The 16,551-nt window shown below is 41.3% G+C and overlaps 1 long non-coding RNA gene across 1 annotated transcript in view; it reads left to right on the top strand.

The window, feature by feature from the left end:
- The window catches only part of LOC112472938, a 33,186-nt gene extending 26,534 nt beyond the window's left edge, over window positions 1–6,652 (top strand). The window contains exon 3 of the long non-coding RNA XR_003043842.1: window positions 6,427–6,652. This is a non-coding gene — a long non-coding RNA (uncharacterized LOC112472938). The remainder of the gene's footprint in view (window positions 1–6,426) is intronic.
- The last annotated feature ends 9,899 nt before the right edge of the window (window positions 6,653–16,551 follow it).

The following is a 16,551-nucleotide window of genomic DNA, read 5'->3' as shown; positions in this document are numbered from 1 at the left end:
GGAACCCCATCTCTTACCTTTCTTCCCCACTTTCTTCCAGAAATGTTTAGAGAGTACCTATGGTAATTGGGAGCTCAGTTTTACTCAGTTCAGAGAGATGTAAAGGCAGAACACTTGCCCTCAAGGTGTTCATGTTCTGGTGGAGTACAAGTGGGGTAAAGGAGGCATGAACAATTAGGTTGAAGAAGAAATATCTGAGTAGAGCAGGGGTCGGCAAACTGAAGATCATGTGCCAAACCTAGCCCACAGCCTATTTTTGTAAAAGCTTTGTTGCACTCCAACCTCTCCTAACTGCCTATTGTCTGTGGTTGCTTTTGCACTGCAACAGAAGAGTTGAATCGTTGGGACATAGACCTTATGCAGCACTCTTATTGTCCTTGGCCCATAAAGTCTAAAATATTTATTATCCAATTCTTCACAGAAAACTTTTGCCAACCCCAGGTTAGAGGAATTAGAGACTATTTCCCAAAGAGGTGATATTTTAGATGAGACTTGGGGGAGCCATAAGAGTACTTCTGCTGAAGGGAGCAGCATGATCCAAGGTATGAAGGGTTATGTTGTAATACATTGAAGAGGAGTCTTTATTTGAGCGAGACTACACCAGATTAACCCCATTCTCAACCACTGTAGCTTACAACTATAGGAACTGAAAAACATAAGACACAACATCAAGATGGTGCCATAGCTCACAGCCCACATCCCCACTCCCCCTTCCTCCTCACACAAAGCAAACCTTTGAAAGATGAATTGTTGACCTTTGTTAACTTTTAGTTAAACTGAGTTTGGGCCCCAACTCTGATTTGGCAGAGGGTCTAAAGAAAGAAGAACCCCTAGAATCCCAACACTGTTTACCACAATCAAAATGAAATGTTTCACATCTTCTAGGTAAAAGGTGGTAGGTGCACAGAAGGCCAAATAACAGACAAAACTGTAAGTCTGAAAATGTGAGGGGAAAAAAATAGTCATAAGAGAAATCAAAAACCCAAGGATGAATTTGGCCAGAGAATCATGAAATACTATTAGGAATAATATTATTCACTGGGTAGAAGCAGTTTAGGCAGAAACTCTAAGTATTTACACACACACACACACACACACACACACACACACACACACACACAACTAACTTAAAGAAGAAGCAGAACATGGAAGAAAGAACATGAATTAATTGAGGCAAACTAGAATTGGTGTTTGTCACAATTAAAGAGAAAAAAACTAAAGAATTAAAGACTTCAAAAAGCTATAAATATTAAATAAGAACTCAGAAAACACAATTCTCATTGTCATTTATTCATTAGGGGACTATACTACTGACTGACAGAACTTGTGACTGGCTCCTAGAGTCAAGTCATCTCATACATCTTCACAGATGACCCTGCCCTTTAAGCCAGGTTGACCCCTCTACATATCTTACAATCACAGGTATTTTAGGAAATTGCCTACAATTTCTTATTGAACTACTCCCATACTTATTCTCATCAAAGTCTCAACTCCAAGTCACTCCCAACTCTTCCCTCAAGGGGAGAATCTAGCAGCTGAGAAGAACCACTTTGACTTTATCTTGTAATAATAATTGCTAATTATAGACTCGGTTGGTTAACATTTATTGCCAGTAAGTCCATGGTCAAGTTGGTCACGTTATCAGAATACATGCTGAATACACTCTTATTACCTCTAAGCAATGGTATAAGGAAGGCAACTTGATTTACAGAAAGGATACAGACTTTGAGAGTAGCTTTAAAGCTAGTTCTGGGTACAAGAGGAAGGGAGGTGGTTAGAGGTGGAGAAATAAGCACCCCCAGTCCTTGACCTTCCTCATTCATCCAGGAGCATCCAGATCCCCTATTCCTCCTTTTGTCAACACACAGGCACTTGAAGGGTCCCATGCTCACTCTTGTTTAGCTGTCGCCACGCCAAAGTAAACTACCAGATGTGCCTTAAACTGAGCTTTGAACATGCAATAAGGGAAAATCCTTAACGAGGGCAAAACAGTATGAAAGAGACCCAAGTTTCTGATTGACCAGGCAAAGCAGAGCCACTTGCTGTCCAGGATCTTTCAGTGTGTTATTTGAGAAGTAAACTTCTGTTTCAAAGAAAGGATCGAAGGAAGGAAGGAAGGAAAGGAAGGAAAGGAAGGAAAGGAAGGAAGGAAGGAAGGAAGGAAGAGGGAAGGGAAGGAAGGAAGGAAGGAAGGAAGGAAGGAAGGAAGGAAAAGAAATAAAATTATAGGCTGATATCCCTGATGAACACAGATGTAAAAATCCTCAACAAAATATTAGTAAACCAAATTCAGCAGTACATTAAGAAGATCATACACCATAATCAAGTGGGATGAGAGAGACAGAGAGAAAGATAGAGAGAGAGAAGAAAGAGAAAAGAAGAAGAAAGAGAAAAAGAAAGGAAAAAGAAAAGGAGAGGGAAAGGGAAGAAGGAAGGAAGGAAAGGGAAGGGAAGGGAAGGGAAGGAAGGAAGGAAGAGGAAAGAAGGAAAGAAGGAGGGGGAGTGGGGAGGGAGGGAGGAAGGAAAGAAGGAAGGAAGAGAGAAAGAAAGATAATGGAGACTTCTAATTCCAGGTGGAATTTGAATCTCAGCTGTTATATTTAATACTCCTATGACCCTGGTTAAGTTACTTAATGTCTGTTAGCTTCAGTTTTCCTCAAATGTAAAGTAAGGTTGTTATAAACTTCATAGCCCTGTACTAAGTATAGGAAAGAAAATATGTACACCTGGCATATATTGGACACTCAATTTTAAATGGTAGCTGTTACATTTTTAAAATTGAATACATTGGTTTTAACTTAAAACTATAACTCAGGCCTTTTTCCTATCAGAAAAAGAAAAACATTGTATTTGAAAGTTTTCCTGTAATCTATAAGAAGATCTTTAAATCTTACACATTTTCTAAGTTTTTTAGGTTCTCTTTATGCCCATATTGTAAGGACTAATGGTTTGAAATCAGAAATCAAGAGGAACTAAAAAGAATAGTTTAGAAACAAAGGGGAACTTTTGATGGAGAAAATTATATCTAGTTGAATTGTATTAGTGAAGTACCATGATAACAGCTCAGTTTTCTACAGAAAGTAATTTATCCAACAATCTAGGGCATCTGTAGGGGAATTGAGAATATTGGAGCCAGTGAAAAGGAACATTGAACTGCTTTTGAAAAGCCAATACTACTCACTTCCAGGAAAGACTCTCATATTCAAAACCTATTTGCTCTTACTTTACACACAATGCTAATAAACTTGGTTATCTGGTTTCCTAGGACACAGATTAGGAAGAGAACTGCCAACGCCAAGCACCCAGGAAGTAGCAAAAGGTACTATCTAATAGTTTAACAAAAGAAGTGGAAAAAAAACAGAAAGAAAATTACTAGGACACAAAAGAGCACAAAAACACACCAGCCTTGGATTATTTGGGGTAGAGCAAAGAACCTAGTATATTTTAATATTTCCCAAAGATGTATTACTTTTTATTCAAGTTCTGAATGCTAATAATCCAAGAAAATAAGAAGAGGTTAAATTATATTTGCTATATTTCAAAAAGGCAGTGATCTATTTTATTGAAAATATTTTATTAAAGGCAGATTTTTAAACATTTTGTATTTAAAGGGATTAGTGTCAATTATGTAGAAAACTAATTCAGACTTTTCACATTCTCCAAGGGTGTTAGATAAATGAAGCTTTTCCAAATTGTAATAGCAAAGTCAGAGTAAATACACACCTGTTTACATTGACAGGTCTTCCAAATGTGTCTTTAGATTTGGTTGGTTGCTTTGACCCCCTAGCAAGAGGGAATATATAATGTATTCCTCTACAAGCTGATGAATAGTAAAAGTTTAACAAGCTCCCATTGGTATTCCCAGCCCTGTGGAAGACAAAAAGAGCAGAAAACAGGAAAGGAATGTAACACCTTGTTCTGAGTTCCCAAGGCTTAAAAGATGATCATACAAACAAACCCACAATGTAATTTATACTGCTAAATAATATGAAACTATATAAATTACATAGATTATGTAGAAGAACAATTTCTGAACAATGCCTAATATGTGCAAGCTATTGTTTAAGAATTCAATAATGTCAAGAAGTCCATTCATGCTATGATTCTCAGCCCTTGTGATACCTCTGTGGATCTCAGGGGTCATTCAAGGGCCAAAGTAAGTTGAAGGCAGAAGGATCTGCAAGGCTACCAGCCAGGACCACATGAATCCGCCTGCTTTTCTTCCTTGCTGCCCAAGACAGAAAGGTCTTCCTTGCCTGCCTCACTCAGGGAGAGCAGGACTCGTCAAGACACACTGAGAGAATCAGCCAAGCACATGACAGGTCCATTAGGCCTGCAGTCTACCATTATATAGCCTCCCCCAACACCCCTGGAACAAAACCTCATGAGAGCTGAAAGTCTGTCTGCCTTGAATACAGCACAGGGCTGGCATGTAGTACTATGCAAACATTTCTTGAATGAATACAGTAGAGTGGCAGTGAGGCTTGAGGAAACTGGAGTCTTAATTTGGAAAGACTTTCCCAGGAATAAGGGCATGATTTGAGGATATATGGGCTACTCAGGGAATACAGGGTAGTATACAATCTGTAATGGAACTACAGACCTCCAAATGAACTCAGACAAGGTCCCAAACCCAGGCATGAGCATGTAGGGACAGTGCTTTTGTACTACACTAGTTTTTTGAGGGGACTGATAATGTTTCATAACAAAAATTTGGCTTTGGATAGTTTCATTTATTGAAGAAGAACATCTTGATTTTGGAGAACAAAAAACCTTTTCCTTGTTTTGCTGTTCAGTAGGGCAGAATGTTTAGACTGACTCTGTTTTTTATAGAAGTAATTTAGCATATTCAAATGTCTAAGTACACAACTGTTGTGCTACTGGAAGTGGCAAGAGCAAACAATCCAGGTAGAAATGAACAGGGAGAGATGTTTAGGTTCTCTATTCTATGAAGAATATCATAGGGAAATGAAAGTAAACTGAGGAGAGGAAGAGAAATGGGAGCTGAAGAAATAGCCAAGAGAATCAGGAAGAGAGATTGCAAAATCATGGCCCGCTTTAGCCCCAAGAGCATTTGCATTTGCTTCTTTCTCTGCTTCTTGGTTATTTGAAGGTGCCAAGCATACATTCCCACATGGCACACCCTCGACCTCTCCTGGTCACACTCTGTCATGAGTCACAACCTTGATTGGTATGGAAACAGCAAAGAGCAGGGCTCTTGGGGAAAAAGATAGCACCTGACCCAATGTCCACTACTTCAAGAAATGGGCATAAGGTGGCAGCACCGGTAGTGCCTGCAGGTGTTGTGGAGAGAAACTTGGCCAAGGGCCAACTGTACTTGAGCTACTAAGTCCCAGGGAGAAGATGGAAAAAGGGAACTGTGTTAAAGACCTCCTTATTAGGGTAGTTAGTAATGGGAAGAGAAAGGCTTCTCCTAAGGGAGTGGTGGCACTCAGGAGCTCCACTGAGTGGAGTGGCTGATGGGGTCACATTGCCTCATCTACATATCTATTGAAAGAATAACAGTCATTTATGAGAAGGATTAAGATGAATTGATAAACAACATGGATGAACCTTGAAAATACGGTAAGTGAAAGGAGCCAATCATAAAAGGCCATATATTATACAATTCCATTTATGTGAAATGTCCAGGATAGGCATAACTGTAGAGACAGAAAGTAGATTAGTGCTTACCAAGGGCTTGGGGCTGGGGAGAATGGGGAGTGACAGCTAAAGGGTATGGGGTTTCTTTTAGGGGTGATGAAATGTTTAAAATTGATTGTGGTGACAGTTGCACAACTCTGAATAAGCTAAAAACAATTGAATTGTACCCTTTAATGGTGAATTGTAATTATATCTCAAAGAAAGAAAGAGAAAGAATGGCCCCTGAACATTTACTTAAAAACCAGAGAGGAAAGGTCATAATGTGAGAGCATTCTTACAATCCTCTCCCTCTCTAGTCATGAATATGAATTGAATGGTTTCAATTGAGGTGAGAGGCAACCCTTTTCCTGGAATCACCCATCTTTAAGACAGTGCCTCTTAAACTTTAATTTGCATACAAATCACCTGGGGAATCTTGTCAAGATGCAGATTCTGTTTCAGAAGGTCTGAAGTAGGGCCTGAGATTGTGCATATCTAAGAAGCTCCTAGGTGATCCCGAGGCTGCTAGTCCTGGAATCACACTTTGAATAGAGAGGCTTTAAGAGACCCAATGAAATTATATTTATTCTTACATTGGGATCACATTTTTGTGAGCTCTGTACTGAAGTTAGATATCCATTAAATATTTTTATAGATACCTTCTCATACTTGCTAGTGACATCATATATATGATGCTTCTAATAACAGCTAATACTGGTATTTTGAAAACCGAGTGACTTAATTTTATATTAAGACCTCTGCTGTTTTCCTTTTCCTTTACAGATACAGCAAGCAAGTTCTCCTAATGTCTGGCCCTCAGGGAAACCCACGAGCAAGGCGATTTGGAATACCCTGTTTGGGAACAGAGCTGCTCCTCAATAGCTCCCTGTGAAAGAAGGATTCTTGCTACAAATGACATAGTATCACAGGCACACAGCTTGGTCTGTAGTGAAGACTGCTGCTTCCTCCTTCTGGAGGTGCATTGACCTGAGGGCTCCATGGACTGCAGCACTAGGTGAGCACCAGGTGCCTTGTTCCCTCATGTTATACTTGGACTATTTTCTGAATGTTACAGAGATGCAAGAGGCTGCCCAATGTGTTTGTTTCCTTTTGTTTTTATATATTTTTGACCTTTAGGCTGACTATCTCCTTGGTTTTCCTGGAGTAAAATTTTTTTCTTTTCTCTTATTATTTTTTACACTTTTAGAAATTTAACCTCTTGCCAATATCTTTCTATCAGTGTGTACTTCACATTACCTATATGAAGGCCTAAGCAGTATGCAGACTTCAGAATTTGTTTTCTTCTCTATATGTTTCTTAAGTTATAGAAGAGTTGAATGCTGTCAACTGATAAATGTTTAGAGTTTAAGGTAAACATCACTCCAACTTTTATAAATACTGTAATAGAAAAATGGCTTTGGAGATGCCATGTTTTAAAAACTTGTTTTATAGAGAATTCTGTGGAATACAAATTTTCAAATTTGAAAAAAACAAAACAAAACAAGGGATTCTACCTGTTCGATGCAGCTTTGGATATTTAGGATTTCTTCAGTTAACAATTCTGCTTTGTGTCGCTGCTGCATAGGGTGCTCAGAAAGGCTGAACTGGAGGCACCAGCCCCGTGAAAGGGACAGCGGCAGGTTCATGGGGTGAGGAAATGCTAGCTGCTGGTCGGGGACTTCCCAGGTCACTAATTTTGAAACCCCTCAAACACTGATCTTCAATAGAAAGGATCAAAAGGTTGGAAGGCTGTATTCTGTTTCCTCATCTAGCACCAGGATTCTGTGAGAGAGTTGCAATTGAATGGACTCTAAGTCAGGCTTGTTCTTTTCTTTCTCGTCTATCCAATTAAGGACATGATTTGATTTGGTGTATCTTAGCCATTCATTTTGGTAGACAGTTTTTTCTCTTGTTACAAAGACCTAAGACTATTCTAACCCCAAAGTCAGCCAAATAGGTAGAACAAATATCTCATAATCCCATGTAGCTGCCTATGGAGTACTAGGTTCCAATCTATGCAAGCAAGAATCCCTGGCATGAGGGCTGTTATGCCCAGGAGTCTGGGCTTTGAGAGCAGCCAGAGCAGTATAAATTATACCTTGGGGACCTTTCTATGCAATTACCCAACATGAGAGCCTATGTGACACTGAGACAGAAAAAGAGAGAAGAAGAGAGAGGAGCAGGAGAGAAGTTATCTTAATTCTTTTCTCCTCTAGGGGAAGAAAAATGACTAAATATAACCTGAGTGTAAGAACATTAATAATATTAATAATAATGCCTTTGATAATTAGGCCAGTGATCTCAAAGTACTTTTAATGTTCTCCATTTTCTTTATACTCATCAAAATCTCTTTAAGTTCCCATACAATGTAGAATGGGAATTGTCATGTCTTAAGTTTTTCCTTATTTTTCTTTTCTCTTTGTTCATGAAAATGACCTGAGTGTGAAGAACTTATAAATTTTGAATAAAAAGGCCTATACCATTTTTGGTATGTCTTTGCTCCTGGGTAGACAGTAGCCTACAATGTACTTTATGGGTTGTATGAAGGTAGTGTATATATAATGTTATATATCACAGCAGGGTTATTGTCAGAGGCCCTCCCATTTATAGTAAACTGAATGAGAGGATTGGCATCCAGAATCAAAAAGTGGAAAATTCTAGATTGGTTCAACGCATCGCAGTGAAGAGATAATTATTTGACTCATGGAGAACCTCTGCTCTGATGCTTCTGAGCATACATAGTCCGTATGATTAGATTTTGTAAGTCTATTTGAAATCTTGATAATTACAGTTTATAAATGGAATACAGTGTTTGGATATTTGACTTAGAATGAAAGTCTGGACATTTGTCTCAAATGTTGAGATAGCTCTCAAACTGTAGGCTCTTTGCCTTGAATATTAGGTCATCCTCCTTTAACTCTTGTCTTCCCTTTCCTCATTCCTCACCCCTATTCACTTCCAAGCACACCTCTAGCAGAATTTTCATGTTTTTGTAGTACTCATCCTGTAAATTCCTTCTCCATGTTTTTGTTCTGTTTCATTTAGTTGGGAAAATGGCAGTGTAGAATATGTTTGGTATAACTCTAATCCTGGCAAGGCTCTATGATGTCTTTAAAAATGTGTGTGTTTGTGCATTTTCTGGAGTTGAAAGTATGGCAATAAAACCCTTAAATAAAACAGAAAACAAGCATCCTTCATTATCCAGGTCCCTTCCATAGTTTTAGTTGTTTAAAAATGCTTCTTCTGTTATTCTTGTTAAATATTTCTCATATTTTGGCATCACACACCAAAACATGATGTCAGAGGTGTGTTTGTATGAGTGTGTGTGTGTGTGGGTGGGTGGGTAGAGACTAGGTCAGATAGGATAGTCTGTGCAATGGTAAAGAGCTTACTAAATTAATTAATATTCAATTAGCAGATCGCTGATGATATGAATCACTCACAGGCAGTCAAAAGGTGATGTCAGCGAACAGTTATGGCTCAGCATGACTGCTCCTGTTTTTCTATTGCATTTAGTCTTAGTGCTATTGCTATTGCAGGGCTCTCCTGTGAACTTTATTCTGGGACTTTAGAAATGCCTACTACCAAGGATAGCATTAATAAGTAGTCTGGGAGATAGTTAAAGCAAGGAACAATGTACTTAATGAAGTTTATAAATATGGTTTTGGAATGATCTTATTACTAGCAATAGTCATACTATTAATTTCTAGTCCAAAGAATTACATGCTCTCACAATTTCTGAACCTCAGCAGAATATCCATTTTGGTTAAAATTGAGTCAGAACATGCAATCCAGGATTGCTGAAGAAGGGCAGGTGCATAGGGTAAGGTTGTTTCAACATGAGAGAGAAGAGTAAGGTAGAGATGGCATGCCCTTGGTCTACGATATTTAGTTAAGTTTATAAAATGGTTTCTGTCTAACGTTTCCATAATCAGTTCAAATCATGCTAATGATGGATTACTAAAAATCCTCAGTAGCTAATCATTTTGCGACCTCCTTACCTCTAAGCTTCTTGGAGAATATCTTCTTTTTTGAAGGCCATGTAGTACCTCAGCTCTCCTATGATTCCATCTGGACACACTGGCTGCTAGGTCATTAAAAAAAGAGTAGGTATGAAGTCAACTAGAATTTTTCTTTTCTAGAATATTCTGGACTTCCAATTTTAGCTGGGCTAAAGGGGAAACACAACGCCAGACGTGAATTTCAGTTTTTGCTGGACAGAGTGTCCATATTTTTAGGTTGCTGTGATTGATTGGGGGAAAAAATACTTAAATGAGCTCTTGGACTTTGTTCTGAGGCCAAAAGGGATTTCACATTAAAAAATGTGTAATATATATCCTGGTCTTGGTGTTTGGGGCAAAAATAGCGTCTAAGGTTATATGGCATTTTGTACTCTTGTTTGAGTGTAGTCTGTAGACGGACTCTATCAATGAAAACATATTGTAGTGGAGAGGAGAGCGGGGGAGGAGTAACTGTGTGTGTATGTGTTTCAGCACTATTTCTAAATGGCCTGTTGGATAGGCTCGATGCAATGTGTTGGGTTATTTCTCCTTTGTCTCCTGTTCTTTCCTTCCACAGCAAGACTGGAAGAACAACACACGGTACAGAGGCCTCCAGTAGTCTCTTTGGAGAAGTAGGCCAATAAAAATCAAAATGCTGGTCCCCAACCTGCTGATCACAGCCCCCGTGGAGGCTTCTGAATCCAGTTTCAATGTTGTTAAGTTTCAGGGCAGAAAGTGATAATTTGGAAAAGCACCAAAACTCACTGTAATTTTCCCTGGCAGCTTTCCTTTGGTGTCATTGTTAAATCCTGCATTTCACTGGAATGCCATACCACTACTACCACAGTATTCCACAGCTGACTTTTTCTTTGATCCACTTTTATCTTTGGAAGAAATTATTTTCTGTTGGGATAGTTGAGTTTAAACTCTATTAAAGCCAGTCAGAATGCTTTCCCTTAGGGGCCATTCACTTCCTGTCCTATGCCTAAAAGGTTTCTTTGGATTTTTTTCAATTCTTACTTAAAAAGCCTGAGATAATCATACTGGATCTTGAGGTGGTTGTATTGCAGAGAATAGGCAGGACATTTGCTGTTTTAGCCTCCTCTCCTCTTGCACAGGACTGCATGCTTGCCTCCTTCCATTTTGTTAGTGCTCATATTGTTTATCCTTCTTTTTCCAATTCTCTTCTACAGAACTTGTGTTGGAGCAGAAGACTCCATTCCAGATCCATTCCAGACTGGACTTCCAATTTTAGCTGGGCTAAAGGGGAAACACAACGCCAGACGTGAATTTCAGTTTTTGCTGGACAGAGTGTCCATATTTTTAGGTTGCTGTGATTGATTGGGGGAAAAAATACTTAAATGAGCTCTTGGACTTTGTTCTGAGGCCAAAAGGGATTTCACATTAAAAAATGTGTAATATATATCCTGGTCTTGGTGTTTGGGGCAAAAATAGCGTCTAAGGTTATATGGCATTTTGTACTCTTGTTTGAGTGTAGTCTGTAGACGGACTCTATCAATGAAAACATATTGTAGTGGAGAGGAGAGCGGGGAAGGAGTAACTGTGTGTGTATGTGTTTCAGCACTATTTCTAAATGGCCTGTTGGATAGGCTCGATGCAATGTGTTGGGTTATTTCTCCTTTGTCTCCTGTTCTTTCCTTCCACAGCAAGACTGGAAGAACAACACACGGTACAGAGGCCTCCAGTAGTCTCTTTGGAGAAGTAGGCCAATAAAAATCAAAATGCTGGTCCCCAACCTGCTGATCACAGCCCCCGTGGAGGCTTCTGAATCCAGTTTCAATGTTGTTAAGTTTCAGGGCAGAAAGTGATAATTTGGAAAAGCACCAAAACTCACTGTAATTTTCCCTGGCAGCTTTCCTTTGGTGTCATTGTTAAATCCTGCATTTCACTGGAATGCCATACCACTACTACCACAGTATTCCACAGCTGACTTTTTCTTTGATCCACTTTTATCTTTGGAAGAAATTATTTTCTGTTGGGATAGTTGAGTTTAAACTCTATTAAAGCCAGTCAGAATGCTTTCCCTTAGGGGCCATTCACTTCCTGTCCTATGCCTAAAAGGTTTCTTTGGATTTTTTTCAATTCTTACTTAAAAAGCCTGAGATAATCATACTGGATCTTGAGGTGGTTGTATTGCAGAGAATAGGCAGGACATTTGCTGTTTTAGCCTCCTCTCCTCTTGCACAGGACTGCATGCTTGCCTCCTTCCATTTTGTTAGTGCTCATATTGTTTATCCTTCTTTTTCCAATTCTCTTCTACAGAACTTGTGTTGGAGCAGAAGACTCCATTCCAGATCCATTCCAGAATTACTATGAGAAATGTACCCACTCTGATTCTTTTTCCTATCTCAGTAAAATGGCAGTGTAAGAAAGCTTTATGCAAGCAAGCTGAAATATTCACCTAGAATGTTTGATTTTCCTCTGATTTTCATCTCTACCCTCAACTTTCAAAAATTCTTACAATCATTTTACATGTGTGAAATTTTTCTAGATTGATTTTAAAGAATAAAGCAAAACAAAAGCAGCCTACATTGGTTTAATATGGGAAGTCAAAGATAACAGACTTTTCCTGTTCCTGAGCAATAAATAGCCTTCAGTATTAAGATTAGTGGCTTTATCTTTCCTTGGTAATATTGCTTGTGCTTAGCTCTACAAATCTAAACCCAGCTTAATGTAATAAGTACCAAATACAAAATTATTGTTTCTTTTCTGATGGACTATAAAGTGGTTTTCAAACTTCTTTGCAAGTAGGTTTTTCATATATTACTTTTGCATTAGTTGGTGAACATAAACCTTCAATGAGGCTCAGCAGAAATGTCCAAATTTCCGATCTGCCCGGTGGTTTATACAACTCCAATCCAGGTTTGGTTTTAAAATATTATTTGTAGTTTTACTCTGCCTTCTCCAAAAGAATAGTCAGAAAGCTCACCAATGAGATTGGTAGATGAGGAAAATGTACAAATTAGAATGTGAGAGGTTTGACTGTTTTTCCTCGTGTTACATGGACCCTTGATGTTATGTTTTGTTTGAAACCCACCACGAACCAGACCAGCCTGGACCCTTATTAATTTTAATTTTGATTTTAGTCTCTTGGGGGAGGTGATGGTGAAAGTAATTATTTTATATGAGTACAACAAAAGCAAGTTGAATTAAATGTCTAGGGGTATTTTTGTAGAGCTAAGCTTCTGGTAAAAAAAAAGAAAAGCTTCATTTGGAAATTAATATTTCTCAAAATGTATTCCTTATTATTCAGGAATGTAAATTCCTCCAAATTGTTTAAAACTTTGAGATGAGTGGAAAAAGCATCACCTAGACAAGCGGTTGTTGAGCGCCCACTAAGCTTGATGCCTCTCAGGTTACTCTTGAGATTCTAGGTACCGGGCACAATTCTACCACGAAGTTCTATGGAGCGTCATTCAGACTCCATTCCATTTTTCTTTGTGGCGATCCAGTTCGTATCTTATAGCTCCCGTCTGAGAGCCGGTAATATAATGAATTGCCTTGACTCTTGCTTCAATCCACTTTCCTCGCTTAATATGCAGCCCAAAGTTTTGCAGCTTGCTGTCAGATGGTAGTGCTAGACTTTCACACTGCTCCCAAAGCCTCCGCTGGGGCTGTTTCTGAACACGCAGTTGCAAACTTTAAGAAACAGACGGCTCCAGACGGAAATCCACGCCAGGCTTTGAACTCTGCTTCTGGCTTCCGTCAACTGACATAGTTGCCCTTTTGCTCAAACTCGCAGCTCCAGTTCTCACTGGAGAGAACTCCGTTGGGTGTCTACTCCTTTGCCGCGGTGTAGACGCATGTGGGGGCCACAACCCAGCGCTCCACCAATTCCCCGCGACTTAGTTCAGAACCAAAGCAAATCCTTACTGGGTCCCTGGCCTTAAAACGTCTTCTCTCCAGAAAAACGAGTGGGGAAAGGAAGGCGCCAAGCTCAATCTTTTGTTTGTTGAGTTTTGTATTTCGGACACATAGGGGAAACAAATTGCGAGAGAGGAAGGGCTGTCCACCCTGCAAACGTTTCCCTCTCTTGGCAAACCCACCAGGCCTCGGTTCCACATTTTGCAGTTGGATGCGTGGATTTTAATAGGTTGTTCCCTTGTTCTCGGGCCCAATCTATGCACACCGTGCAGCCGTATAAAATGACAACACATCTGCCATTTTTTAGTTTGTCCTGGCAGCCCTGCCCCCTCCTTGGCTGCCTCAGCCACGGGAGTTAATGCGCGCAGAAACCCCGCCTGATCCTCCGGGCCAGAAATCCAGTCCACGTTTGCCAAGCTCCGTGCGGTTGGGGACGGTGATAAGAACTCTCTTGTGAGGGCGCAAGCGAGACTTTAGTCCGGTTTCCATGTCAACGATTCAGTCCATATTTGCCATCAGGCTGTTGGTGGCAGAGGCACTTTCGCGAGGGTACGCGCTGTCCTAGTCCTAGCTTTCTAATCTGCGCCGGGATTCCTGAGCTGCCTGGGTGTGGGGTTAAAAGGCAGGGGCCGTGGTGGAGAAAACTCCACTGAGGGGAAGACCCACAGCCCCAAATGCTGGGCTCGCAGCTCGGGCCAGCCACGTGCCCGACTCGCCCCTCCCCCTTCTCCGGCTGCCATTGCCCCTAGGGAAAACTGATGGGCCGGTTTCTGAGAAAGTTCCCTTCAACTAGGCAGTCCCTAGGATAGTGGTGTAGGACTCTAAAGATAGAGGTGGATGAGGGCCCTAAAAGATTTGAGGTTAAAAACAAATAGTGGGAAAGGAGAAATGTCATATTACTTCCTCCAACCTAGGTGGATAGATTTTTGTGCACTTAATGCTAGATAAAAATGGTGGCTGTTTCTAAATAGCTTGTCCACGTGTAGGAAAGGGATTTTTTTCACTTTCTCAATTTCACAGCCATTGATGAAAGGTGATGACACCAATCCATTCTGGTTTCCAGATTTTCTCTGGGCTCCAGGTTTCCCATTACACTCCAGCTCTGAGGAAAATGGCAGGGTAATTGCATGTACAAAATTCCTCATTTGTGTGCAGGACTCAGGACTGTTTGCCAGCTCTGAGGCAGTTGATTAAATAGCCAAGCTTCATTTATGAGGCAGCCTATAATTTGGTTTCTAGGACCTAATGCACCAGGAGAGTTATTGTCCCTGAAGACTCTGAGTGAAACAGAGCACTGGCCCATTCCAGTCAGGTCCTGGTAGGCTGGTTTGGTTCTTGGCACGTGCGCGTGTGTTTTGGGGATGGGGAGAACACCACTCTTAGATGAACAGGAAGGTATTGCCTTTTTAGTGTAGGATGCTCCTAAGTTTGATTGGGTAGGAATGAGTTCAGGTTTTGGGAATTATTCATGGTTACCAGTGGCACAGCCAGTATCCCAGGAGCCTGCAGAATCTGGAAGTCCTAAGATAATGGTTCTGTGGCCAAGTCTCCATTTATGAAATCTGAGAAAAGAGGCCCTGATGTCTAGTGACTACATGGGCCTGGGCTTCTTTCTCCTAAGGCAGCCTTGGGCCTGGTGAAGAGCTGGAATCCCCTCTGGCTTTTGTAGCCTGTCACAAGTCAGAGCATTCCAAGTCTGCCTGAGGAGGAAAAGGCTGCTGCTGGGATTTGGTTGGGCCTGTAGATCTGAAGTTTCTATGTAATCCTCCAGCTCAATCAGCATCTCTTAGAATGCAATGGTAAAACTTTAAAGAATTTTTTCAGTGGAAAATAGAAAACATTTGGGTTGCATCCATTTTCTAAGTGACCTGTTAGACTGCCCCTTTTCTCTTTTTAAGGTTTCCCTCCATTTGGCCATCCCTCTTCTGCAGTGGTTCCCTTGAACATTCAAGTTCCTGCAGCCCCTGGAGCCTTTTCTGTGGTCTGTTTACAGTCTCACAGGTACTGTTTTTGGAGATTGGGGTTGTTGGTCACTGTGGGCTAAGTTCTTTTAGGAGGCAAAGATGGGGCTTGGGTTCTCCTGCTAGAAGACTTATCATATGTCCCCAGAGTTAGCTTCTGTGGTGATCATTTTAAGTCGGTGTTGAGATGACCAGCTTTGATTTCAAACCCATCTGATATTCAAACCCATTGTTGGATATGACACAACTTGACTTTTTTCTTTAAAGGCTAAGTAGACAAGAGCAGCTTTGGGGACTCTGCTACTTTTTAAAGCCACTGCCCTGTTCTCTGACTTTAAGTGATGGGACAGTCCCCTTCATTCTTTTTCAATTCTGTAAAATGGGGATAATCTTGACCTCATGCTCCCAGAGCCTTGTGAAGGAACTGCTACTGAGGGCAGAGGAAAGGGAAAACGGAAAGTCTGAACAATGATGTGTCATTCCATCAGCTTGTAAAGGGGGTGAAAAGTAAGGCTTACTCTCTCACTAAGCTAGGTCTTTTGAGCGGGTTTGTAAAAGGCTTTGAAGAAGAAAAGTGCTGTAGAGGTGCTAAGTATCAGCCAAGAGACCAGGCACGCTGCCAGGGGGTCAGGCCTGGGCCGAGGCGGCCGCGGTCTCGGGCCCAGGCCAATTCTGCAGCCGCGAATAAAGTGCACACTGCCCGCTCCCCTCCGTGCGGCCTGGAGGGGACCGACCCGGATAGGAACGCCGGGACCGAGACGGCGCAGGCTCCGAAGAGGCGTGAGCTCCGGGCCGGGTTTTCCCCGAAGCCTTCGGCGGCGACGCTGCCGAGCGAAAGCAGCAGAGGGCCTGCCGCCGCCGCGGCTGGTTATCTCCCCTCCTCCTTTGTGAGGGGAAGGGAGCGAGTCCATTCCACGGCCTGCGCCCGCTCCGCGCTCCGTTCCGGGTTTGCCAGGCGGCCGCGACGGCGCTGGGTAAAATGGCAGTGCTGAGCCTCGTGTCGGAGTGAGGGGGACTCGGAGGAGAGTGGGGCGCTCTAGCCGTTCAGTCCGGCCGCTCGC

Source organism: Pteropus alecto, unplaced genomic scaffold (genome assembly GCF_000325575.1).
Source record: "Pteropus alecto unplaced genomic scaffold, ASM32557v1 scaffold39, whole genome shotgun sequence".
NCBI classification, from domain to species: Eukaryota; Metazoa; Chordata; class Mammalia; order Chiroptera; family Pteropodidae; genus Pteropus; species Pteropus alecto.
The sequence above is the reverse complement of the archived record's forward strand: the minus strand, read 5'-3'. Positions and strand labels throughout refer to the sequence as shown.